Source organism: Leptonychotes weddellii, chromosome 2 (assembly GCF_054177405.1).
Source record: "Leptonychotes weddellii isolate Sample4059 chromosome 2, ASM5417740v2, whole genome shotgun sequence".
NCBI lineage: Eukaryota > Metazoa > Chordata > Mammalia > Carnivora > Phocidae > Leptonychotes > Leptonychotes weddellii.
The window spans coordinates 116,279,831-116,306,944 of record NC_138370.1 but is presented as its reverse complement, the minus strand read 5'-3'; the positions used below and the strand labels follow the sequence as shown (position 1 = coordinate 116,306,944).

At 40.3% G+C, this 27,114-nt stretch overlaps 1 protein-coding gene and 1 non-coding gene across 3 annotated transcripts in view; one reads left to right on the top strand and one right to left on the bottom strand.

Moving 5' to 3' along the window:
• Positions 1-16,858, bottom strand: part of WDFY3 (WD repeat and FYVE domain containing 3) — a 261,467-nt gene extending 244,609 nt beyond the window's left edge. For both annotated transcript variants that reach the window (XM_081812198.1, XM_081812197.1), the window contains exon 1: positions 16,753-16,858. The gene's annotated coding sequence lies outside the window, so the exon portion shown is untranslated. The remainder of the gene's footprint in view (positions 1-16,752) is intronic.
• On the top strand, positions 7,731-7,837 carry LOC115939688 (U6 spliceosomal RNA). The gene has a single exon (XR_004074466.1). It is a non-coding gene; the product is annotated as a U6 spliceosomal RNA (small nuclear RNA).
• Positions 16,859-27,114: the final 10,256 nt, after the last annotated feature.

Here is a 27,114-nt window from a genome sequence, read left to right as displayed (position 1 = left end):
ACTGATGAGATCCCCAGAGCTCCTCTGGTTTCTTCTATTCAAGACCCACTTGTTCAAGTCATCATTCAATGTCCAGTATGGGTTCCAAAAATGGCTTTTGTTCCCCCGTAAGCTAATGAGTATCAGCTGATTGCAACCCAAAACATGCTAATAGGACTTCTTCTAGGAAGTGAAAAAAAGGTGTGGAAGGTTCTCATTTTAATATCAAATTATCATAATCATACATTTTCCTTGCTTCCTCTTACCCTGCTCAAAAACTCAACTCCTATCATGTTGTACTTTTGCCTTCAGAATCATGACATTAGAACCCTCATGCCTACCATGCTTTTTCATATCCTCTTATTTTGCAAGAAAGTGTACTCACTCCAAAGCTTCAGTTTGTTCATTTCAGCAGCAGTTCCCTGTTAAGACTTTACTGTGAGGCATCAGCATTTCTTTGCAACTCGTGACACCTTACCAGTGCCAATAAAGCAAACTAAATGATTACTGATTAACAATGGCAATGAGGGACGCCTGGGTGGCTCAGTCAGTTAAGCGTCTGCCTTCAGCTCAGGTCATGATCCCAGGGTCCTGGGATCGAGTCCCGCATCGGGCTCCCTGCTCCGCGGGGAGCCTGCTTCTCCCTCTGCCTCTGTCTCTCTCTCTCTCTATCTCTCATGAATAAATAAATAAAATCTTAAAAAAAAAAAAAAACAATGGCAATGAATTTTTTTCCTTAAAAGATACTTAGTATAAAAATGTCAAGCCCAGCCTAATTCTACTCTCCATGTGCCTTGCTTCTCGTGTCACTTAAATCGTAGATCACCAACATGGACTTGTGACAGGAGAGGCATAAGCAGTTTCAGCCCCAATCTTTGATTCCAGATCAAGTCATTGTTAACACTAATTCACCCAACCCTTATACCCCAAATTAGAGGACTAGGATTCCTAGCTTGTTCCGATACACACTCTGTCCTACTCCTACTCTTTCTGCTGTTCTAGCCCTGTTGATACCTCAGTTATTATAACTAAGCTTCTGTTTTGACACTTTTGTAGGTTCTTAGTCTGTTCCCCATCCTGTCTTTCCTAGGACTGGGACACCTACTTTTGCTTACCAGTCCCAATCCCAAGGACAGAAATCAGGCCATGATCTACAGCCCAGCACCCTCAAACAGAATTCTCTGACAGCCACTCACATATGTGTACCTGTGGGTATTTATTTTATTCATTTACACACACACACACACACACACACACACACACTTTCTTTCTCCAAGATTCCATGTGCTGCTTCATCTTGAATTCGCAGTAACAAAAGGTTTGCTCTCTAGCTGTTCTACTCCTGACATGGCTGACCAAAGAGACCTTTCCTCTACCCCTCTAGTTTAGACGAGACTGGCTCTAACATGCAGCACTATTTCTAAGTGTGGACTCCTTCTACTCTGTCCTGTATAATTGTAACCTCTGCCCTAGTCTAAAACTGGGCCATGCTCTATCATCATAAATACAACAAAACTCTATCATATCTTGATATGGTACATGTAAGTAAACTTACGGAATTTAGAAACAAAGCAAACAAATGAAAGAAAAAAATTTCTAAATGGTATGGATTGTACACCTTGTAGCATAATAATATTAAGATAATATGATTTCCGGACATTTACATGCCAAAAAAATTTTTTTAAATCACTAGATTATAATTTTTTAAAAGTAGAAAAAAAGACAAAGACTACATTATATTTTATAAATATATTCTATTATAGCATTTAGAAATGATCATTTCATTCCCAAGAATTCTAGCAGTAATTTCTTGACACAAAACTGATAAGGTAATGAGAGCAATAAAAAGTGTATGTATCTTGTCATATAACTTAGTATCTTTTTTTTTAAGTTTTTATTTATTTTTAAGTAATCTCTCCACCCAACGTGAGGCTCGAACTTACAACCCCGAGATCAAGAGTTGCATGTTCTACCAACTGAGCCAGCCGGGCGCACCAATTAGTATCTCTTTTGATCAATGCTGAATACTTCTTTATGAAACTTAATTAAACTTCTAATCCCATTTAGTATCCAAAATGGGATTCCCATCACTTTCTCCACCTTCATTTTACTTCACCTTCATTGAATACTTGAATACTTCAATGAATACTACACCTTCATTAAAGTTGTTCCCTTCCCTGGCTTTCTCTACCTTGATTCCTAACTAAACATCAAGCCACAAGTGGGATGATCACAGGTATAAGGGAAACGTAGCTGAAGATTCAAGGAAAAAGGTATGTGTACTTACCTTAGGCCCCTTATAAGCCAAGGGCGCTGCAGTAAGAACAAGTGCAGTGAATAAAAGGAACCCCAAATACTGTGGCTAAGGAGGAAAGCCAATGAAACCTCAACACAGATGTCGTTATCACAGTATTTAATAATTATCTGTTCATAAGCTAAAGTAGTTTACTAGCTCTTCGAAATGAGAAATAGTATTTTACTATCTTAACATTTACACCACAGAAAGTAGACAGTTAATAAACTCTTGTTGAATAAAAACAAATCAATCAAGGATTCAGATGGCTAGTTAAGGAGTGTCAAATGTACTCAGGTTAGATGCAGTACAGTCACTGTAGAAAGACAACTTCCTCCAGGGAGGACCTTACTCTGACAAAACCAAGTGTGATGTGAGTTCTAAGTCCCTCTTCCCAAAAACAACTCCCTACTGACAACAATAAGCACAAGGCAAAATGCATGCCACGTCATGGATTAATTTCATTTGCTCTTACTCTTTCACCAGGCAATTATTTTCCTTTATTCTGATTTTATATTACTATAACCCTTTCCTCAGCCTAACACTATGCTTAATATTTATCTTTTTTTATTTTATTTTTTAAGATTTTATTTATTTATTTGACAGAAAGAGAGAGATAGTGAGAGCAGGAACACAAGCAGGGGGAGTGGGAGAGGGAGAAGCAGGTTTCCCGCCGAGCAGGGAGCCCGCGATGCAGGGCTCAATCCCAGGACCCTGGGATCACGACCTGAGCCGAAGGCAGACGCTTAACGACTGAGCCACCCAGGTACCCCGTTAATATTTATCTTTTAAAAATCCATTTTATTACAGGTATCTGGAAATGAGTTACTGGCCAATGTATCTTCTAAATTGCTGTTCACAGACATCCTATAGTGAGTTGAATTCTCATGAAGAAAACAGATTATGTGATACGAAAATAATAATGTAATTTAGTTTTACCTGTAACTCCAATAAGCCAGAGGATTCTTTACTAATGTAGTCACTCTGCCATCCTTAAAACATTTTTTGTAAAAACAGGACTATTTTATTGAACCCTTAATGATGACAGATGATGAAATGAGACCAAACTCAAAACTTGTGTATAGTACTTAAATCTGCTACTCACAAGGATATGAGAAAAATTTTCAAAATGCCGAAATCAGCATGCTATATAAGAGCATTTCTAAGCTTTAATAAAACTGAAAAAAGTACACGCAGATGTGATTGATAGATATAAGCATGCTAGATATTAAATAATAACACCAAAACAACAATTAGGTACTGGAATGCAACTGGTCTTCTTCCATTAAAATAGCACTTGCTAAACGATCTTGACTAGACTGGAATGATGCTCTGACATCAGGATATGCAAAGCAACTATTAAAATCTACGCTTAAAGTAGGTGTCAACAAGCAGAGTAAGAAGAAAGGCCACAATGTGAGGATCCTTTTAAAGATCTTTCAACACTGGCAAGCAACAGTCAAAAAATGGCTCATTTCTGATGAATGTATTAGGCTGAGAAAATTCAAAGTGCATGCAAATTCATGAAGAAGAAAAAGAATAAGCTTTCTAAGAAAGATACAATACCCTTCTCCGGGCTATGCCTACAGATCACTAGCATTAAATATCATCATTTCAGAAAGGCTATTCAGCACGTATTTCTCCTGACCGGCCCCAAACACACAGGTACATGTGCCGTAGTAATGGCAGCCTCCATGCCTTTCAGCAGCTGCCATGTCTTGATGTGGTACACGTAAGTAAACTTACAGAATTTGCAGAATTTCCCTCCTGAAAGTAGAAACACCTCTGCCAACCCATGTAGTTGGTTAGGTTATGCAATCTAACACAAGCTGGGAATCGCTGAACTTATTTACTCTGGTGACTCAGATTTAAATCTAGGTCTCTGTGGAAAAGGAGGTGGAGAACACAAATGAATGTGTTGACACCATTTTCCGCTAATATTTATTATATAACTAAAGCAAACTCAAAAGATTTTCTGCTCTGTATATAGGTTTTTTGGTTTTTTTCCTCTTTATATAGGTTTGACCAAGAAACTAGCTTTCAGAAATGCTCTGGTCTAACTAGGTCCAGCATGGCATCAGCTACACTGAATGACCTGAGGTAAAACAATTCCCTTCTACAGAGAACTCCCCTATGGTGTTGCCATTCACACACATTGTCCTTTTCCATCTTCCTCTAGCCTCTTCTTTAGGCTGCCACCAAGAGCTACCTCTTAGCAATAACTTCACAATGTCAGGGCACCTGGGTGGCTCAGTCATGAAGCGTCTGTCTTCGGCTCAGGTCCTGATCCGGGTCCTGGGATTGAACCCCGCATCCGGCTCCCTGCTCTGCGGGAAGCCTGCTTCTCCCTCTCACACTCCCCCTACTTGTGTTTCTCTCTGTCTCTCTCTCTCTCTGTGTCAAATAAATAAATAAATAACGTCTTAAAAAAAATAATAATTTCACAATGTCAAGATAATTTTTTTTAAAGACGTTATTTATTTATTTTAGGGGGAAGGGGCAGAGAGAGAAGGAGAGAGAATCTCAAGCAGACTCTGTGCTGGGTGCGAAGCCCGATGTGGGGTTCAACCCCACAACCCTGAGATCATGACCTGAGCCAAAATCAAGAGTCGGGTGCTCAACCGACTGAGCCACCCAGGTGCCCCATCAAGATAATTTTTTCAATGCTATTTCACTTAGAGAAAATAGAAATACTTTAGACACTGGAACCTCAGAAATAAAACAGCAATAAAACAGTTTTCAATTTCACCAAAGAGATAACTCATCTATTTCTGGAGTCATCAAACTAAGATGAAATATATAAAACACATTTGTCATTAATCCAACAGATTAAATTATCTTTAAAAAGAATACAGGCTAGGAAAATCATATTTAGTACAATTTTCAGGGTAACCTAGCTGCAAAATGCTTCAGGAGCAAAAGGTTTTCATGTTAAAAATAGGGTTTTTTTGGGCGCCTGGGTGGCTCAGTTGGTTAAGCATCTGCCTTCGGCTCAGGTCATGAACCCAGGGTCTGGGATCAAGTCCCACATTGGGTTCCTTGCTGGGCGGGGAGCCTGCTTCTCCCCCTGCCTCTGCCTGCCACTCCCCCTGCTTGTGCTCTCTTTCTCTGACCTTTTAAAAAAAATAGTTTTTTCCTAAATATTTTACTTTATTCCTAATCCTTATCATCATTATTTCTTTTTAAGATTTTATCTACTTATTTGTCACAGAGAGAGAGAGAGAGAGAGAGAGCAGCACACAAGCAGGGGGAGCGGCAGGCAGAGGGAGAAGCAGGCTCCCCGCTGAGCAGGGAGCCCGACATGGGACTCGATCCCAGGGACCTGAGCCAAATGCAGGCAATTAACCGACTGAGCCACACAGGCATCCCTATCTTCATTATTTAAATATTAAAATCAGACTTTTTCCTAGAAAACTCACCTGATTGATAGTAAAATCAATTGTATAATTTTCTGTAATTCTGACATAAGTAAATTTCACAATTTTCTCCAAGGAAATTCTATCAACCTGATACTCAGATCAAACATCATCGTAAGGTTCCCCTAATCATCTCAACTAAAAGTAATCTTTCTACTAAGCAGTCATAGAACTTCTGTACTTCACAAACTAATCACATACTATTCCTTATGAGTCTATCTTACCTTCAGTGTATTATAAAGATACTGAGAGAACTATCCATGTCTTAGACATCCTTATAGCTCCCACAGCACCCAGCATAGCATACTATAAAACATTTAATAAATATTTAGGAAAAAATTATAGAATTTTTAATATACATTTTTAGCATCTTTGAGAGTCTATTTACAGTGTATCATCATTTTGGGAAATAAAAACTAGGTCTTCAGAGCAAGTTTAATCCCTTATACTTGATCTAATTTAGTCACTAGTCATTACAGAAATAAGTCAAGCTAAATAAAATTAGGCAATCAATTACACAATGATTTTTCTAAAAATAACTGATAGGGAGCTTATTTTTATTTCATACTTGTTTACTTAAATATGGCATTTATCACCTAATACTGTGTTTTAATGAGCAACATGCCATGGGGAAAATACTTGGGCTTTAGAGTCACAGAGACCCAGGGTTTTATCAAGGAAAACTGATTATGAGTTTACCAAAGGATTTCTAGGGCAAAGAGAATAAAGAAACATAATAAAACATGTATTATCATTCTTTCAGTCGATAATGAATAGTTTTAGAATTCCTAAGAGTGACAGTAAACATTTATTTTCTTAAGACTTACATAATTTTGTGACAACATGCTTATTACCTAAGTACAGTCATTCACTCAACAAATGCTTACTGAAGGCCAATTATATCCCTATGTGTACGTGTTTAGAGACTAAAACTTGCTAAATACATTATACAATATGTGGTAATGTTCTACAGCTGTTTATTCATCTACACTATAAATACCCCTCCTGCTTTTCCAAAATCTCCTTTATATTCAGTACAGTGATAGAGGGTACTTAATATCTCTTAACTAACTGTCCAATATTTCTTTCTTTATATTGTGTTACGTCTTAAGAATGAAAGTTCCTAGTAAGCAAATATACTAGCAATTAAATAAAGAAGTCCAGCAAAGCAGAATTAAGAAGAATGCCATGTAATTGAAATTTTACATGACTATATCCAGGGCTGTGAATGAACTACTGATTGGGAAGTTATCAGCTGTTTGCCTACTCGTCACCCTTTTTACAGCAAATGTACGGGAGAAATATATATCTTTGGTACCTATGGAAATAAGCATGGAATCTGAATTTGTACATATTAACCTCTTCACCCTGAGGTGAACAAAAATATCAACATTCTTGTATTTGTCAACATTTTTCAAAATGAGCAAGATCATTATGCTTTTAGCAATAAAATACATACAAGTCAGTATTATACTACAGTCATGTAAAATGCTACCACTGGGTAAAGGGTGATGGGTGAAGGGTACATGGATTCTACTATTTTTGAAACTTCCTGTATGTTTATAATTATTTCAAAATTAAAATATAGGGACGCCTGCATGGCTCAGTCAGTTAAGCGTCTGCCTTTGGCTCAGGTCATGATCCCAGGATCCTGGGATCGAGTCCTGCATCAGGCTCCTTGCTCGGCAGGAAGCCTGCTTCTCCCTCTGCTTGTGCTCGAGCTCTCTGTCTCTCTGACAAATAAATAAAATCTCTAAAAAAAATTTAAAAATATATATCAATAAGGTAATGCAATCTGAATAAATGTTAGAGAGATTAAAACAAATATATAAATTGCTTTTCTAAATTCAAACACTTAAAATGTACTAAGAGATCTGGACATTTTGAGACAATACTTGTGGGATTTTTTTTTTAGACTGTATTTTATTTTAATTGATCTCTACACCCAACTTGGCAACCCCAAGATCAAGAGCCGCATGCTCCACTGACTGAGCCAGTCAGGTGCCCCACTTGTGGGATTCTTCTCAAAGCGTTTAGTCCTATTGCTCGCTTCAGCAGCACATATACTAAAATTGGAATGATACAGAGAACATTAGCATGGGCCCTGCATCAGTATGACACATAAAGTGTTGAGTCTTATATACAATAATCAATCACCTCCTAAATTATAAAGTAAAATTTATGTGGGTGGATGTTTTACTTAGAGCAAGGCAATAAACCTACAGTAAGTCTACAAGGTTCTATGCAGATATAAACAAATCAGTTGTCCCCCTGAAGAAAAAAATAATACAAAATAATTTTGGCATGGTTTTTTGTTTTTGTTTTTGAGAGAGAGAATGAAAGAGTGAGCGAGAGCATGAGAGGGAGGAGGGTGAGAGGGAGAAGCAGACTCCCCATTGAACAGGGAGCCTGATGCGGGACTCGATCCCTGGGACTCCAGGATCATGAGCTGAGCCCAAGGCAGACACTTAACCCACTGAGCCACCCAGGTGCCCCGGATGAGTTTGTAATATCAAGTAATGGCTAAGTATAACACTGTATGTCAACTACACTTCCATAAATACAATAGCTGTGCATCAGATGATTACTTTTCTTAGGCTAATATTAAATTAATTGGCCTCTTTAAGTCCATACTGGCTGGAGAAGAGGGAAACAAGCTGGGAAGAAGAATACAGGAAGAGGGAGCTGGAACTGATATTTTAAAATGCAGCAAATTCGGGGCACCTGGGTGGTGCAGCTGGTTAAGCACCGGCCTCTTGGTTTTGGCTCAGGTCGTGCTCTTGGGGTTGTGGGACTGAGCCCTGCACTGGCGGCACCACACTCAGCACAGTCCGCTTGTGACTCTCCCCCTCCCCCTCCCCGCAGCGTGTATCTATTTAAATAAAACTTTCTTTAAAAAAGAGCAAAGTCATCGACCTTTTATTCATGTCAAAGAGGACCCTGTAAGAGGATCCCTCTCGCACCATAGGTACCAAGGGCTTAAGGACGGAGGAAAACCAAGGAGTGTCAGCACTCAACTATCACTGTTACGGAAGGGAGCTGCAGGGGAAAGGACCGCCAACAGATGGAGAACCAGAGGCCCCACAGGACAGGTCAGGGGCCCAAAGCAACTCAGCTCTGTAGTGGCAGAGGTAGTTCCAGAATTCAAATCCCTTAATTTCTGGGCCTCTGAAGTGCCATTATAAATAGGCACTGATCTTTCGTAAGCAGCAATAAAGAATATTTTAAAGGGATTAGGCCATACACAAAAGAAAACTGTAATGAGTTTATTAGCGAAAAAAGAAATTCTCACCCAGGAGTCTTCTAGACTCCAAAATGTGAACACCATACTTTAAACCCACTATAGCTTCACACGAATGTAGCGGACTTACAGTTACTAATTTGAGCTTGTAATTTCACCAAAATGGGTAATAAGTCTGTTCTCTTGGCTAAAAAGAGGTTCAGTTTTCCTAAGGCTTCACAGTGTCTGCTATTGGGTCAGCATGACAAAAAGAGAGGGTTGTCACAGCGCACCCGCAAGTCTCGAGCGTGCCTGGGTACTGCAGCACCTGACTGCCATGGTGCAATGATAATACTGTACTTGAAATAACCAAATGCATTACTATTGTCCCAAGTCACACACTAATATGCTATATACAAATAGAAGCAGGTAACAATTTTTTTTTAATTTGTGAGAGTAAACTTAAATCAAAGTCCCTGACAATTGTCCTTGACATAAGAAAACCAACGTACACATTTCACAGTAAGACCACTCTATTAGAGAAATAAAATGAAGGCCCTACTCATACACAACCATTAAAACAGCGAAAACAAAAAAACTCAAACCCAAAACAAACACTCAGCACAGAGCGAAATGACCACTTTGTTGGTCAAAATACAAATGGTACCCACTTTAAGCGGACTAAAATATACAACGTATTTCACATACTAAAAAACTAAAGGGTCTATCACACTAGGTTTATCACAATGGACTGCAACACTATTAAAGATCAATAATCCAGTATTTCTGATTATACATAAGACAGCCTACTGCACACAATGATTTTTAGTTAAAAATGGACAAAAATTCCTATCACTAACATATGTTACTTTAAATGCTTTGCCTCAGGACGGCTGGGTGGCTCGTGGGTTAAGTGTCAGCCTTTGGCTCAGGTCATGATCCCAGTGTCCTGGGATGGAGTTCTGCACTGGGGTCCTTGGTTGGTGGGGAGTCTGTTTCTCCCTCTGCCTGCCACTCACCCTGCTTATGCTCTCGCTCTCTTATGCTCTCTCTCTCTCTGGCAAATAAATAAATAAAATCTAAAAAAAAAAAAATTAAATGCTTTGCCTCATCTTACAGCAAATACAATCCTTAGGGTCTCCCAACGTCCTTCCCCTGCAGGCTCAAAGACACGCAGGTATTATGGGGGAAACAGATAGAATGTGGAAGCCTGAGATGTAAGGACTGAGGACTCGAGAGTTACTGACTGGTAAGATTTCCAGGCTTAAGATGATACCTAGATCGGGCGCCTGGGTGGCTCAGATGGTTAAGCGTCTGCCTTCGGCTCAGGTCATGATCTCAGGGTCCTGGGATCGAGTCCCGCATCGGGCTCCCTGCTCCTTGGGAGCCGGCTTCTCCCTCTGCCTCTCTCTCTCTCTCTCATGAAAAAATAAATAAAATCTTTAAAAAAAAAAAAAAAAAGATGATACCTAGATGTTGTGGGGTTGAAGAGTCCCTGCTGCAGCCGGCCATTTCTAAAGACTCAGTGGTGAGCACAAAAAGCCTACAGGTCTGCACCAGCACAGTGAGGTAAATAAATCAACTCTAATTATTTGTTCAACCAAATGAAACACGCTAAGAAATACTGTCGATTTTATTTCTGGTAGTAGACTTTTCAGTCTACTCCTGCTTGAGCTGTTTATAGAAAGGATATTCTAGACCCATCAGTGTCTTGTTTATTAAAGATTCAAGGGCCCAGTAATAAAATAACCTCAAAAAAATTACCACCAAAGAAAGGAAAACAGAAGTGCAAATGAGCCCAAAATTGCACAACAACCCCCATCTATTTAGCCTGGAGAGAAATTACCTACATTTCTTTGTTACATTTACGTTCATTTACAATGAATGAATGAAAGAATCTCCAAAATATTGGCATTTCTTGAGCTTGTGATTAGAGAAAGGATAAGGCAGCAGGGAAAGGTGTTAAGAGATTTGGCGGAGGCTTGCCCGTGGGTTTCAGGGAAGTGGAGGAGCAAGCAGAGAGGCTGGCACATGGGTGTTGACTCGATCATTCACCACTTACTATGCACGGCTCATTGCTTGGGCACTAAATGCACAGTGATCAGCAAAACAGAATCCACATTCACATGAGGTAGCAGTCCACTCCACAATACTGTTGAGCATCTCTTACCCAGTTTTCAATAATTACCCCATTTTCAGCAATTCTAAAATTCGACAGACATTAATTCAACGAAATAGGAATTCAGAGGTTTGAAAAAAAAAATCTAGGACCTCAGCTTAGGGAGAGGAGACAAACAAGGCAGCTATTCAGTACGGGTATGACAAAGAGTACTACTAAGGGAACACAGGGGAGGGCTAAGGCAGCACTGTTGCTGGTAGAAGGAGAGGTAGCGTACTTGAGAAACCTCAAGGAGGAGACAGGAATGCATCTCTGTGGAGAGGACCCACTCTAGGCTCAGACTCACTGAGCTCCGAAGTCAAAGTCCTCACACTGGCCTGCTGGGTCTGCAGGCGCCTCCACCAACCTGACCCCAGCTCTCACCTGCCTCCAGCCAAGCCCTTCCTGTTCTCTAAACATCTCAAGCACCCTCCCTCTGCAAGGCCTCAGCACCTGCTTTTCTCACAAATCGAAAACTCTCACTCCCCGCAACACTTCAAGTCTCTGCTCAGACGCCACGGTAACAGAGGCCTTCTCATACAGCCCTCTATAAATGGCACGGGCCCATCAGCAGCCTACTATTCCCTAACTCCTTACCCAGCTTTCTGTTGCTCAAGGCACTTATTACCACCCGATAAGAGTATATACACTTGTCATCTGTCCCCCTCTAGAATTTAAGCTCCTCGATAAAACTCTTTCACCTAGCACTCTGCAGAGCGGTGAGCAGACACACAATTTTTCTTTTCTTCTTTTTTTTTTTTTTTATTTATTTGAGAGAGAGAGAGAGCACAAGCAGGGAGAGCGGCAGGCAAAGGGAGAGGGAGAAGCAGGCTCCCCGCCCAGCAGGGAGCCCGACGTGGGGCTCGATCCCAGGACCCCGGGATCATGACCTGAGCCGAAGGCAGACGCTTCACCGACTGAGCCACCCAGGCGCCCCAAAATCTTTTTTTTTTTTAATGAACAAATGAATGGTTGTCAGGGATGAAACCAGAGAAGCTAGAGCCAGGTCACAAAGAGCTCTGTACCGACTAGAACCCCATGCTTTAATGGCTCTTTGATGACTTAGGATCTATTAAAAGATTTTAAAGAGGAAAAAAAAATGCATATTGAAAAGATCACAACTGTGTATTTTTCAAAATCAGAAAAGAGTATTTGTTTTGGAAAGGGTGTGAGAGGAATTGATGAGCAGAGTGAGACTAGAGCTAAAGAAAGCATGTAGAGAGAAGAGCACTGTAATACTTCAGCAGAGAAATACAGGCCCGAATAAAGAAAGGCCTCTGAGGAGGAGAACGTAGAGGAGATGTACTTAGAAGACAAAAGCAATCGGACCTGGTATTTGACCAGAAGTGGAAATTGAGGAAGACAGAGGAGTAGAAGATGACAGCCAGGTGACCACCTAGTGACACACTAGATTCGAATGGCATTTCCTCAAATTGAGAAGGCAGGAGGAGGGAGGACATTTTGTGGGGGAAAAGATTATGAGTTGAGGTTTGGACAGGTTGAGGCTCACATGCCTATGGAACATCTCGGTTGCATGTGTCTAAACTAGCAGCTGGATATATGAATCTAGAGCTAAGTAAGTTAGGTTTGGACTGGTAAAATGAAACAAGTGACAGTTAAGGATGTATGTTCAAATATCACAAATGTACCGTTTTTAAATTATATTTAAATGATTAGCCTTCAAATGTGTTGTCACTCCATATGGAAAAACTAAAAACCATTTTATCTCCCAGAATAAAATCAGCACTCTCAATGTCATTAATGCTTACACATTAGTATATAAAAAAATAAAACTTGACAGCAAAAAAAAAACCCAAATACACCTAATCAGAAATATACATATTACATGAAAAATAGCTTTCTAATTTTCTAATTTTTCTAAATACCAGAAAAGTAATGCTACATTTCTGTGTTATCACTTCTTACAAGTTCCTGGATGAGTTCAAAGTCTACATGACTGAATTCAGTCTCTTTTAAGTCCAAGCAAAAGTTGAAGAAATGCTTCATAATTTGAGGTTTTTTAAATTCTAAATTTTTATGAAAAAAAGCTTTACGTAGCTTTTTCTTAGGCACGTTTTGAAAATGTTAACAGCTAAGTTTTCGAATTCCCTAATGATTCCTCTCAAAAACCAATTCTAATAACATGAAAGGCAATTTCATAATAAGAAATCAAGAAACATTCTTTGAGCGCTATAGCTTTCACAGTGAGATCATGACTAATGACCAAATTAAAAAAAAAAAATTATTCAGCAATGCCGGTCATAAGCTTCCTATATTGGTTCAAATACTATGGAAAATCAGAGTTAAAAAGTCAAAACGTTAAAGGACTGCTACACACATAATAATGGCTAAAAGCTTAATAACTGACAATAATAAGTACTGACAAGGATGCAGAGCAACTGAAATTCTCTTAACATTGCTGGTAGGAATTCAAAATAGTAGTCATTTTGGAGAAGTTTGGCAATTCAATATAAAGTTACTGCAATTGACAAACACAGACCTCCTAGGACCCTGTAATCCCACTCCTAGGTACAACTCAAGAAAACTGAAAACATTTGTCCCTCACGTTGTTTATAGCAGCTTTATTCATAACTGACCCACACTAGGCATGAATCAAGATACCTTAATATAGGCCATGGTAAGAGTATTTATGCTGCAATAACTAGCAAATACTACAAATCAGGAATTTTTTTTTCTTTGGAGAGCACGTTGTTACAACATTTATCAGCATGCCACTGAACAAACTATTGATACATGCAACAATTTAATGAATATCAAAATCATTATGCTAAGGGAAAGAAGACACAAAAAACTACATATTGTAGGATTTCATTTACATGATATTCTAGAAAAAAGTACAGGGACATGAATTAGATTAATAGTTGCCGAGACGTTGCTCAGTCCATTAAGCATCTGCCTTCAGCTCAGGTCATGATCCCAGAGTTCCAGAATCGAGCTCCGCACTGGGCTCCCTGCTCAGCAGGGAGTCGGCTTCTCCCTCTGCCCCTCACCCTGCTCATGCCCTCTCTCTCTCTCTCTCAAAGAATAAAAAAATTTAAAAAAAAATAGTTGCCAGGGGTGGGGGCAGAGGGCGAAGAACCTTTTGGTGGGATGGAAATGTTTCGTATATTCATTGTGGTGATTATCCAATTGTATACATTTGTGAAAACTTTTACTGCATGTAAATTATATTTCATTAAACCTGATGACAAAAAAATTAGAGTAGGAGTGATTTATCTCTTAATTCTTTTATGGATGATAAATGAATCATACATACAAAAGAAAAACTGGAACTTAGCGGAAATGTCAGGAAGGCAAATTTTAACTTACATAAACAGAAAAAGATTTAAAATGTGGAAAGAAAGAAGTGAACTTGTAATCACATAGGTATGAAAATCAGAGTCTGGATGATCCTTCCAAGGATGCCATAGAAATGGCCCTACTTTGGGTGTGATTTCAGGTTAGTATCATTAAGAGAGGTTAGCATCACTAAGGTCTCTTCCTACTTAGGAGTCAGTGGCTCTAAAATTCCATGATACAGTATATTATGATAATCTCAGAGCCACTTTTCAATTCTAACAAAACATAAATTACTCATTTTAACATCAAGGAAATGTTATCATTGACTCAAAGCTTAGTGTAGCCTTCTTCTAACAGTGCTAGCTCTGACTTTAGACAGCCTGGGTTCAACTGTTGGCCCACCAGTGGCTGTGTGACTTTTAACAAGCATCTCTAAATATGTATTTCCTCATCTGTAAAATGGAATTAACATTGTCCTGAGGGTTCAATAAGAATGCATGAAAATGATTTCTATGTGCTAAACTCTCAATAATAAAAATTTTTTAGCCATAACTGCAAGTGAAGGATATAAATCATCAAGTCTTTAAGAATTTTACCTTCCAAATACAGGAGATTTATTAGTTATATATCCACTAGTTCATAATCTTTTGTGGAGCCATCTTTTGGGAATGTGATGACTCCATGGGCTTTTTATCCAGAAAAAATCCAAATATATGCTACATTCTGCATAGAATTTCTACGGATTCAAGGACCCTCTGAAGCACATGCATTAAATTAAGAATGCCTGATGTAAACTCTTAAAATTGCAAAGTTTAAGAATCTTCCAAGTAGATAATCCAACTAATATTGAAATACTATATTGTCATTTATTCTTTTCCCATTTAATAGGTATTGCAAGACCAGAACGTCATGTTTTCTAATTCATAACTCCTTTTTACAGAAATTTTAAATTAGAAATCTAACATTTTTTTTACATGAATCAATTTCAACTCAGAAAAAGAAACTAGTATAAATCTGTATTTCTAGCAGCTTGAGAATGAATAGTTCAAAGTATAACATGTACTACTGTGCTCAAATATCCTAGCAAGAGTTCTCAATTCACTGTAATGCAATATGTATTTCTAAATACAAAAAAAAACGTACCAAGCTATTTCCTGTGCTTAGAGTCCCACCATAAAGTTTTATTTTTTTTAAGCCTGATTTATTTTTTGCTAGACCTGTGCACTAAAACACACCTAGTTTGTTTTTTTTAACCAACATATTTTTGGTTCTGTTTTACATTATGTTTGTTATAGTAGCCTGATAGTGGAAACTAATTGTTCTAAACCTGTTCTCAAACAATTCCAACCTGGAATTATACTGCTATCTCAAAGCAAAAGGTTTTGTATTTCTTTTTTAATTGTTTGGTTTTCAGACTACAATAACTATTTTGGTACTAACCAACTCATGCCCATTACTGAACAAAAAATTGTTTTTCCTATGCATTAGCACCATTTTCCCACAGGAAACAACCATTTTTTAAGGCACTGGAAGTAGAGGCAAGGATTCACACATACCGTACACATCCTTTCAATCAGGTTTTATCAGGTTATTTCAGCAAAAAGAGGACCTAATGCTGTAGATCTCAGAATTCAATGGTACAAATCAATGAAATGCTGCACCTGAGGATCAAACACTGGCCAGGTGGGCCAAATGGCTTTTGGTAGGAAAGGTCACATCTGCTTTCTAAACCCCACCGTAACTGTGAATGTTTGCGATGCCACCACATCCCATGTACAAGAGAATAAAAGGGCAAACACACACCCCAAGCATCTCGGCTCCTTGCATAAACGAAGGGTTTCCAGCACAGGGCGTTGGGGGAGAGCAGCGCTCGGGAATAAGCAGAGGCCCGCAGCCCTGGAGACAGCGCCCGAGGGATGGGGGCCTCGCTCGGCTGAGCACGGGCTCCGGGGGGCTCCGGGGGGCTCCGGGAGCGCAGACCCCGCGGGGTCTGGAAAAGGGGCCTTCACCGGACCCCTATCCCTGGACCTCCAGGTTACACCTTCACTGCTCACTAGGGCAACGTCCAGCCCTCTCCTCCCCCGCCCCCCAGATACCCCAACATCGCTCCCCACTGCCAGCCGCGCGTGACCCCAACCCCGACCCCACCGCGACGGCGCCCTCTCCAGGCCGCGGTGGAGGACACCAGGCAGGCGGCCAACCCCGGTGGCAGCGGAGCCTCTGGGCAGCGCGGTGCCGGGGGAGGGCGGCAGCTGGGCCGCGGCCTGTCCGCAGGGGCAGCGGGCACAGGGCCGCGAGTGGGCAGCGCCTCCGCCCCGCACAAACAAAGCGGCTCCGACGCGCCGGGAGCGGGGTGGGGTAGGGGGCGCTGGCAGGGGGCACTCACCGGAGGGCGGGCGGGTCTGGCCCGGGAGCGGTGACCGCGGCGGGCCCGAGTGCGCGCCGGCGACGGGGAGGGGGCGGCGGGCGCGGCGTCCGCGGCGGGGCCCGGGAGCCCCGCGGCGGGGCACGGGGCCGCGGGCCGGCCTCGATTCTGCGGCCGCGAGGTGCGGGAAGCGGTCCGCCGGGGCGGGCAGCGGCGCTAGGCGGCTGGGGCAGCGACGCCGCCGCCTTTCCCTTCTCCTGCCCCGGTCCCTGCTCCCCCGCGTCCTCCTCCTCGCTGGGTCCCCGCCGCCGCCGCCGCCTCAGCCTCGGCGCTTCTCGGGCTTCTCCTCTCCATCAAGGCCGGGCCGACCCGCAGGGACCATCCCGGAAAGTGAGGGGTTGTTGCCGTTTCCCGCAGCTGTTGGTGGCCATCTTTAATCCTCCTCCTCCTCCTCCTGCTTTCTCCACCTCCCGCTGGCTGCCTGACTGACTGACTCTGGATCCTCCTCTTTCTCCTCCTGCTCCTCCTACTGAGCCGGCCGCAGAAATTGCAGCCACTCTTCCTCTCTCCCCTCCTGCCTTTCCTTCCTCTTTCCTTACTTCCTTCCCTTCCCCCGGCTTCCCGCTTTCCCCCTCACTCTTACTGGCCGCCTTCACCCCCTCCTGCAGGCAGCGGGCGCTGGGTTCTCTGAGCTTGAGTTTGGCCCCGTTTTCACTCTTGCCCCTCTCCCCACTTCCCTTCCAGACGCACACACCCCGGCTTCCTTCCCCTCGTCCGGCACTCAGCTGCTCCCGTTTTTCCTCTCCCAACTCACTGCCCCTCTCCCGTGGTTCTCACCGTCCTCAGTTCCAATTTCTCAAAAGACTCAGCTGTGAAAGGACAGCTGGGTTCTGCTCTCCTTAACCCTACACCCATTTGCCGGATGCTGTCAGACGGCGATGGAAGAAAGGAAGACTGCGTTAATTTTACTCTAGCTGGAGTACAAAAGGACTGCCCACGCTAGCTATTTTACTACGCAGCTTTGAAACTCCTGGATGGTGTCCTGTTTGGCTCCAGTCCATTATTGGACCGAGGAGTTGAAGAGCCCGGTCTCAAATGTTGCCTTCCCTTGGTGACCTTGAGCCGGTTGCCCTAAAATTTTAGGGGTTTCCCCCCCTTCCCATAAAGGATATTTATACCTTTGCAGTCCTAACAAACACAGTGTTTAGACCAAACTAACATGCTTTGGTAAACCCAGAACTACTGAGTGATCATCAGTTTGTCCCTCTGTTGTCTGTTCCTGATCAACCAACCCAGTAGACAGTTTGGGACAAGCCTCAGTTCTGGTAGGGGAGGCAAACTGAGTCAGCAGTTACGAGTGGAGACTGAAACAGGCTTAGAGTGGGGAAGTGGTAACATTGTTCTAATGACAAATTTGATTTTCCTAACACTGCAATCTACAGAAGCTTGTGAATTTCCTCCACGGAAGATGAAGCAAGGGGAACTTGCTGTTTGCTTCTTTTTAACTACTTTCCCTTTGGCAAGTCCAATCCATTTATAAGGATCTACACAAGGTTCAGCACTGCAGCCAAACACAGGGGATATTTTATGTGAGCTTGTGGAGTTGGGGGCCCACAATTTCTGCTCCTTAGGAAAGGTGGCTAAAAAAAAGGCACCTTACCCTTTCAGAATATGAAGACTAGATGTGTTCAAAGGTTATTCCCTTCATTAGACCAAATATGGGGAGAAATGTTGGCTCAGTCGGTTAAGCGTCTGCCTTCGGCTCAGGTCATGATCCCAGGGTCCTCGGATCAAGTCCCCGCATTGGGCTCCCTGCTCTGTGGGGAGCCTGCTTCTCCCTCTGCCTCTGCATTTCTCTCTCTGTCTCTCATGAATAAATAAATAAAATCTAAGAAAAAAAAAGAGAGAGAAATGTTCTCAAATGTAGTTTTAGATGCTACTTCAAAATGAGTAAATTTTTAGTTTAAATCTAAAATACCGTTATTATAAAAATGTGTTTCAAAGCTGCCTGAAAAGAGCACATACAAAAAAAAAATAGTATGTTTTGGGGGGTCAAGGAGGTGGGGTCCTATTTCTTTGATCCTCACAAAGTAACCTGTGCCCAGTTAGGTTCCAGATTTCCGTTGCCACCTTTCAAACCAGTAGTTCTATTTGAAATCCACAACCTGCATCAGCATCTCAAACTCTTTCAAACCCAAATGAAGTCGTTCAGACAGCTTTGTGTCTCAAATTCCAAATATGTTTTGGAATAAATTATTAAAAACAAAGCACCTTAGGGCACCTGGGTGGCTCAGTCGTTGGGTGGCTCAGTCGCTGGGCATCTGCCTTCAGCTCAGGTCATGATCCCAGAGTCCTGGGATCTAGCCCCACATCGGGCTCCCTGCTCCGCAGGAGGCCTGCTTCTCCCTCTCCTGCTCCCCCTGCCTGTGTTCCCTCTCTCCCTGTGTCTCTGTGAAATAACTAAAATCTTTAAAACAAAACAAAACAAAACAAAGCACCTTAAAAAAAAAAAAAAGCACCTATATGTTGTGTGTGTGTGTGTGTGTTTTCTTTTTGGCCTTTTGATGTTTATTCTTTATTTAGATTTTGTGTTTCTCCAGTCTATTACTAGGCAAAATTACCACAAAATTCTTAACTCAAGTATTTCCTTATAAAACTGTATATTTGCGCCTGGGTGGCTCAGTTGGTTAGGCGACTGCCTTCGGCTCAGGTCATGAACCTGGAGTCCCAGGATCGAGTCCCACATCAGGCTCCCTGCTCAGCAGGGAGTCTGCTTCTCCCTCTGACCCTCCCCCCTCTCATGTGCTCTCTCTCTCTCATTCTTTCTCTCAAATAAATAAATAAAATCTTTTAAAAAAAAAACACTGTATATTTGCAGAAATAAAGATTGGATAACATGAATACAGAGTAAGAAAATTGCAACGCATTTTAAAAGGAGGGTTTTTAGTTAAATATGAGGTTTCACGAATCTTACTGTAATTTTATTTACACTAAGGAAAGAAGAGTTCACATTTTTTAAATTCATTAATACCTTAATTATATTTTTCTGTTGAGAGAAATATATTGTAATAAAGTTCATGGATAGATCGGTATGCAAATATAGCTGTTTCTTGTTAATGTCTTACAAAGTGCAAATCTCACAAAGGTTCTTCACTGATACACACAAAAATGTAGCAAGCTTTTTTCTCTTTTCCTGAAGCCATATAAACACAAGCACTGTAATAATGGATAGTATCCAGAGAAATCAGACCCTTTACATTTACTTTTTTGCAGCTCTGTTTCAGATCTGGCGTCATTACAGCCCTTACCTTCTTTAGCCTTTGTTACTGGCTAAGTGTAGTTTCTCTCTCATCTTAGGGTTTGGTTATAACAAAAAAAGGTCAGATCAGGTTCTCCTGTAACATGATTATTGTTTCATATGTATTCACTCTCAGATAAACTCAAGGTCCTCCATAAAACAAAGAATTGTGTTAAAGTGGGATAAACCCTTTGTGCAGAGGCCAGATGGAAAGGGATCGAGGCATGTGCAGCAAACTCCTCTGGGAATAGAGGAACAAACACGAAGGGCTATTTCTAAGCAGAGCCTGGTCCCCAACTTACAATTCATGAATAAGGTGATTGTGAAGAATAACAAGAGGATATCTGTGACAATAAACAAACAAAACCCATATTTGTTTTTAACATGATTGAGAATTCTATGAACATGAATAAACAAAGCATAACTTTAAATGAAGGAAAATAGAGATAAAAAGGTTCATAAAAATATCAAAAAGTAAGAAGAAGAAAATAAAATGTGATAGAGCAATTTTGGAAGATTGTGAGGATAAATATTATGTATTGACAACTTGCTGTTTAAACAATTGTTTTCTTTATGGTTTTGCTTTTAAAACTAAGTAAAAAGTAAATTAAACCTGGGCAGGTAGATAATCTCAGAGATAAACATAAATAAATTACGGAATTTTAAGACATTTATTACCAGAATACAGAGTGCTAAATTATGCTGGAACACAAAACTTAAAAGGAATTGAAACTTCAATAGACATATTTTTAAATTATGTAACTACCATAGTTAAAATACACACCGATTTTTCCAGGCTGTTAAGTACAGCAATAGTAATATATTATTTTTTCTTGTTTGAAGGAGCCAGATGGAAAATAAATGGGCAAGCAAATGAAAGTCTCTGGGGATCATGGAAATTGAATGACTATAAAAACCATATTCCAGACAAGAGTATAGTCTTGGGGTAAATGTTCAGTGTGATTCTCATAATCTCTGTTTTTTTAGAAAAGACAATATTTCTGTTCCATGTCTTCCTCTTTAAATGGACTGTCTAAAATATCAAGTGAATAATGACAAGCCATATTTATCTATACTGATTGAAATTTAGTATCATTCTTCACTCCTCAATTTAGAGAACTCCTTATAATTAACTGATGAGCTGTCCTCGAGACAGTGCCATTTAAGAGTCATTTCTGCTCTCTAATTGGGGAGAAATGCTTTTAGAAAGTTCCAATTAGAGACTTTTTCTGTTCTTATAAATACATTCGAAGGAGGTACTGAAACATTTGTTTTGTGGGGGTTTTTTTGTGTGTCTTTTTTTTGGTGGGGAGGTGGTCATAGTTTGGTGCATTGTTCTTGTGTTTTTGCTTAAATAAATAATAGAAGATAAAGCTTTATATTTTGAAGGGTAACATGACCACCCAAAGAAACTGAATAGTAACAATTTTTGCTTTTGCGCATTATAATGATCATGATTATAATAGAAAAAGGGTGTTCTGAACTTCATTATTAGTGAATTGTGTTTCTACTTAAAGGTGGAAGGTCCCCTTGATCTTCAATCCCTTTATATGTCTTTATGGAGACTTCGTACTTTTAAAACCAGTATCTTGGCAATGTTTTTACAAGTTAAATATAGTGATATGCAGACTAGATTTACTTTACTCATTAAAAAATGTTGGCAAAAAAAAAAATAAAAAATGTTGGCAAAAAAAAATTCGAACGGCAGCTTGTTATAAGTTGTTTAGGGCGTATTTTATGGCATTCTGAAGTGAACCCAGATCTCTTGACTCACTCTCCAGTTCAAAAACTTCAGAGTTGAAAGGATTAATCTTACAAGGGGGAAACTGAAGCCCAGTGAAACTTTTAACTGTGCCACATTAGTTTAAATATAATTTAAACTTTGTTTCCAGAAGTACTGTTCAGCATTGACTTTTTTCAAAAATAAGCTAAGGGATAAGTTAAAATAAACTGGGGTTTTTTGCTGTTTACAAAAATGAGAATAATTGCAATGAAACAAGTGAAAAGCAAATTGAAAAAGAATTTAAGAAAATTCTAACTAACTAAAAACTGGGTGAAATTATTTTTTTAATCTAGATCAGCCCCTATTCTGTAATATTCATTTTTGGGGCAAAAATTATAAATTAATTCTCAAAAATACTGTGTTATTTAATAGATTGTCTAAATTATGAGCCTGAGAGAAAGCTCTATTAGCTAAATAAAGTAAAACACTGCCATCTGCTGATCAGATGAAAAAAGTAGTTGTTCTTTGACACCTCGGTAGGAAAATAAATTCAAAAAAACGGTATCAATTTATTCTTTTTATCATGATCTTTTTATCATGATCTTTTTATCGTGCTAAAAAGTACTATGCTGGGTGATGCAAAATTAATCAATCTCCTATGAAGAAACAGGATTCTATACTCTATACCAACATGGGGTTGTTGTTGGTAGCACTATTTGAAAGCAGGCCAACAGTTAAATCTGATCATATTAGTAATGTAGCCCTATTTGGCTAAAACCACATTTTCTTTTATGGGTAAATTTTAAATGAGTGAGTAAAGCTACTAGCTGGGAATTTTGAATTGGGCAAATTTTATGTAAAGACTTTTGTTTAAAAATATGCAATCATGGGGCGCCTCGGTGGCTCAGTCGTTAAGCGTCTGCCTTCGGCTCAGGTCATGATCCCAGAGTCCTGGGATCGAGCCCCACATCCGGCTCCCTGCTCCGCGGAAAGCCTGCTTCTCCCTCTCCCATTCCCCCTGCTTGTGTTCCCTCTCTCGCTGTGTCTCTGTCAAATAAATAAAATCTTTAAAAAAAAAATATGCAATCACACTAAAAATTATTTGAAAAATAGAAAATTTTAAAGTTGATTCTTGACCTAATTATTTCACTTTGCAAATATGTGAGTGGCTGTTATGTCGGAAACTTCACTGCCTCCTGGAGATATAAATCAGACCTAGTGCCTGCCCTCACGTAGTTCACAGTCTAGTGAAGGAAACAGATATAAACCAGAAATTATAATGTATTAAGAATTAGAATAGAAGCATATGTAGGATGATATGTGAGTACCTCATATGCTCTAGTAGTCATTATCAACAGTTCATATAAATTGAAGTCTAATAAGCATTTGTTCCTGTCTTTAATTGCTATAAATAATCCTTGGACTTATGCAAGAACTGTATTTTTTTTTTTTAAGATTTATTTATTTATTTATTTGAGAGAGAGAATGAGAGAGAGAGAGCAGGAGAGGGGGGAGGGTCAGAGGGAGAAGCAGACTCCCCGCCGAGCAGGGAGCCCGATGCCGGACTCGATCCCGGGACTCCAGGATCATGACCTGAGCCGAAGGCAGTCGCTTAACCAACTGAGCCACCCAGGCGCCCCAAGAACTGTATTTTAAAACTTTCTCCCTGAGTTGTGTTTTCTATTGCTTTACTCAGAAACCTCAAAAGGTGGGGCGCCTGGTTGGCTCAGTCGTTAAGCGGCTGCCTTCAGCTCAGGTCATGGTCCCAGGGTCCTGGGATCGAGCCCCGCATCGAGCCCCGCATCGGGCTCCCTGGTCCGCGGGGAGCCTGCTTCTCCCTCTCCCACTCCCCCTGCTTGTGTTCCCTTTCTCGCTTTGTCTCTCTCTGTCAAATAAATAAATAAAATCTTAAAAAAAAAAAAAAACCTCAAAAGGCAATATTCATAACACTTCCATGTCTCTCGTTCCCTGCATCATCTACTCCCAAAATATCTCTCAACCATCAACACTTCTTTCCATTTTCCCTGGCACTACCCTAGTCTCACTTTCACAACTGCGATAACCTCTTATCTGGTCTACCCATATTCCCTTGGGCCCCTCCCAATCCATTGTTCCTACTTGCAAACGTTCAGCGGCTCTTAGGACGTGGCATGGTTGGTCCACCGAACACCTCTGTAGCGTCAGCTCACAGTGTGATTTCTTGCATTTTCTCTGGGGCTGCCAACTTACCCTGCTTTCAATCCCTCCTTGGCATGCTCCTTCTGCCACTGGGCTTTTCCATTGTCTATTCCCTTTCTCTCTGTTCTTCAGTTACTATAAAGAAGCCTTCATGGAACTACCTAAGTCACAAAATCCCACCGTTAAAAGCTTTCATATAGTCACTCAACCTTTCTTCATAGCACTCATCACAGATGCGATTTTATAGTTTTATATGTTAGTAATAACATGTTATTACATGACTTATGACTATAAATTCCAGGAGGACAACGACTGTCTGTTTGTGCTTTGTATTGTTCCAATTTTGGCAACACTTTTTTGCATTACAAACATTTTTCCAATTCACATGGAAAAGTATTAAATCAAGCAATTAAGAGCGATCATGACTTAATGACATAGACTAATAAAAGGGATGAATAGAACAAGCTGGATTATTGATGATTCCAAACACATAATATTTCCTCTTATTGGAACACCAATTTATTATTTTTTCTCTGCTTCTTTCCTCTATGTCACAATGAGACTAGAAAACATATCTGTTTTCTTTAAAATTGCCTACTGGGTCTAGTTATCTCAATCAGAATGCTTGCTAACTTAGGGGTGCACTATCTTCAAGACAGTATTATACTGGGGGAGAAACTACAAATAAAGTTAAACATGGACCTAATTTTTTTCTAGATCTTCCCCATCACTGAAATGTTCTGTGCTTCCTCTTTTGTTGTTCCTTATCTCCTGACATTTCAGCCATCGTTATGTGCCTTTAAAAATCAAGTTCCTTTTTTACTGTACTTTTGAAACTTCCAACCAATTGGATAGGCGTAGAAGGAGGTAACAAACAAATCAACCAAAAACACAACCTACAGCTTCTTTGTTTTACTTTTACATTGTTTCAATACCTTGGGTGTTTTTGTTTTGTTTAAGTAGGCTCCACTGCAGGGGCTTGAACCCACGACCCTGAGATCAAGACCCTGAACTGATCAAGAGTTGGATGCTTAACCAACTAAGCCACCCAGGCACCCCACAATACCTTGAGTTTCTAAATAGAACCAGTCACTAAAAAATAAATTTTTATTTTCTTACATTGTCAAGAAATTAAATCATTCTGAATTCAAATCAAAGTTATATAAAATCAATTTACATTATACATACAACATCAAACATTCATTTTTCTTAAAATAAATCCAGATTTCATTTAATGACATACTGAGATGGTTGATTTCATGTGTCAACTTGAGTGGACCATCAGTTACTCAGATATTTGGTTAAACATTCTCCTGGGTTTATCTGTGAGGGTATGTCTAGATGAGATTCACATTTGAATAGGTATGCTGAGTAAAGCAGATTGCTTTCCCCAATGCTGGTAAACCTCATCCAATCTGTTGAAGGCCTGCATACAACAAAAAGGCAGAGTAAGGGAGAATTTATTTGCTGCATAACTATCTTCGAGCTGGAACATTGGTCTTCTGGCTTTGGACTTGGACTTGGACTGGAATTTATACCATTGACTCTCCTGGGCCTCCAGTTTGCTCACTGCAGATCTTGGGACTTCTCAACCTCCAATACTGTGTGAATCAATTCCTTATAATGAATCTCTTCATTATATCTATAGATTTTATCTATCTATCTGTATCCTATTGGTTCTGTTTCTCTAGAGAACCCAGACAAATATACATACCATGATATTAAAGATTGACCATAGGTACATAGATTTTATAGTATTTAAACATAGTTATGTGGATTGATTTTAGTTTAAATTCCATGCAATTTTTTAAAAAAGATTTTATTTATTTATTTGAGAGAGAGAATGAGTGAGTGAGAGAGAGAGAGCATGAGAGAGAAAGAGAAGCGGGTAGGAGCAGAGGGAGAGGGAGAAGCAGACTCCCCGCCGAGCTGGGAACCCGATGTGGAACTCAGATTGCAGGACCCTGGGATCATGTCTTGGGCTGAAGGCAGATGTTTAACCAACTGAGCCACCCAGGCACCCCTCCATGCAATTTTATCTTTTATATTCATCTATAAATTAGAATGAAGACATAAAAACACACACACACACACACAATCTCTTGGTCAAATGGGGGAAATCTCCCAATCTTTTTTTCCCTCCAAACTTTTCAAAGGAATAGACTACTTATGCTCCATTTATACTCAGTTTCTCCACTCAAATCCCTAATAGTCATTCAGTTGCCTGTTACTTTACCACTCTGTTGAAACTGATCCAATTTTACCATTCTGTTGAAACAGTTCTTACTAAAGTCACTAATAATCTAATGCAGCATTAAATAATTTCCATTTTATACAAGAGGTTCTCTATCCTTATTTTGGAAAAGTTGATGCTTTCTTTCCTTGGTACTCTCTACTTCCTCGGTTATTTTGAAAAAGGACTTTGGCTGCCTCCGTTTTGATCTCAAACTTTCTAGTTCTTCTTTCCAGCTTGTTTCTTGCCCTCCCCTGAGGGCAAACCTTCCCCTGATGGGAACCAAAAATACCCCCTCAAGTAATAAGGACTGCCCTGAGTCAGCAAGACCCCAGGTGACAGACTCCAAGACAGTGATCAACCTGACCTTTACTTCCCACCTGCACAAACCCACCAACCTTTGTCCCACATTTTCCTTATATAAACCTGGAAGTATTTTCAGCACTTTGGAGACAGTCTTTGAGAGACTAGTCTGCTGTCTTCCCAGTGTTGGCCTCACTGAACTAAATTCCTTTCTTGTTTCACCACCCCTTGTCTCTCTGGTCTTTGGGTTTTTTCAGCAGTGAGTGACTGAACCTGGTCTCTTTGCAACCTCCAGAGCCAAGCGTTCTTACATGCTTGTGCCCTGGCTACAATATGACAGGCTTCTTCCTGGTTCCTCTCAAATTCTCTACCCATTCTTTCTGTTTCCTTTACCAAATCTGTTTCTTCTGCCTGATCTTTACAGTTATTGCTCTCCAAGGTGACACCATTATTCCAGTGCTCCTTCCAGTAATTCTTAAGAAATTCACTTCTATACACTGATTACATAACTTGATATCCCCAACCTAGACTTTTCCCCATACGTTCAACCTCATATCCAATTACTGCTGGATATTTTATACTCAACTCTCTAAAACAAAAATCGTTATCTTTTCCCTAAACTGATTTCTGCTCCTGTTTCTCATGTCT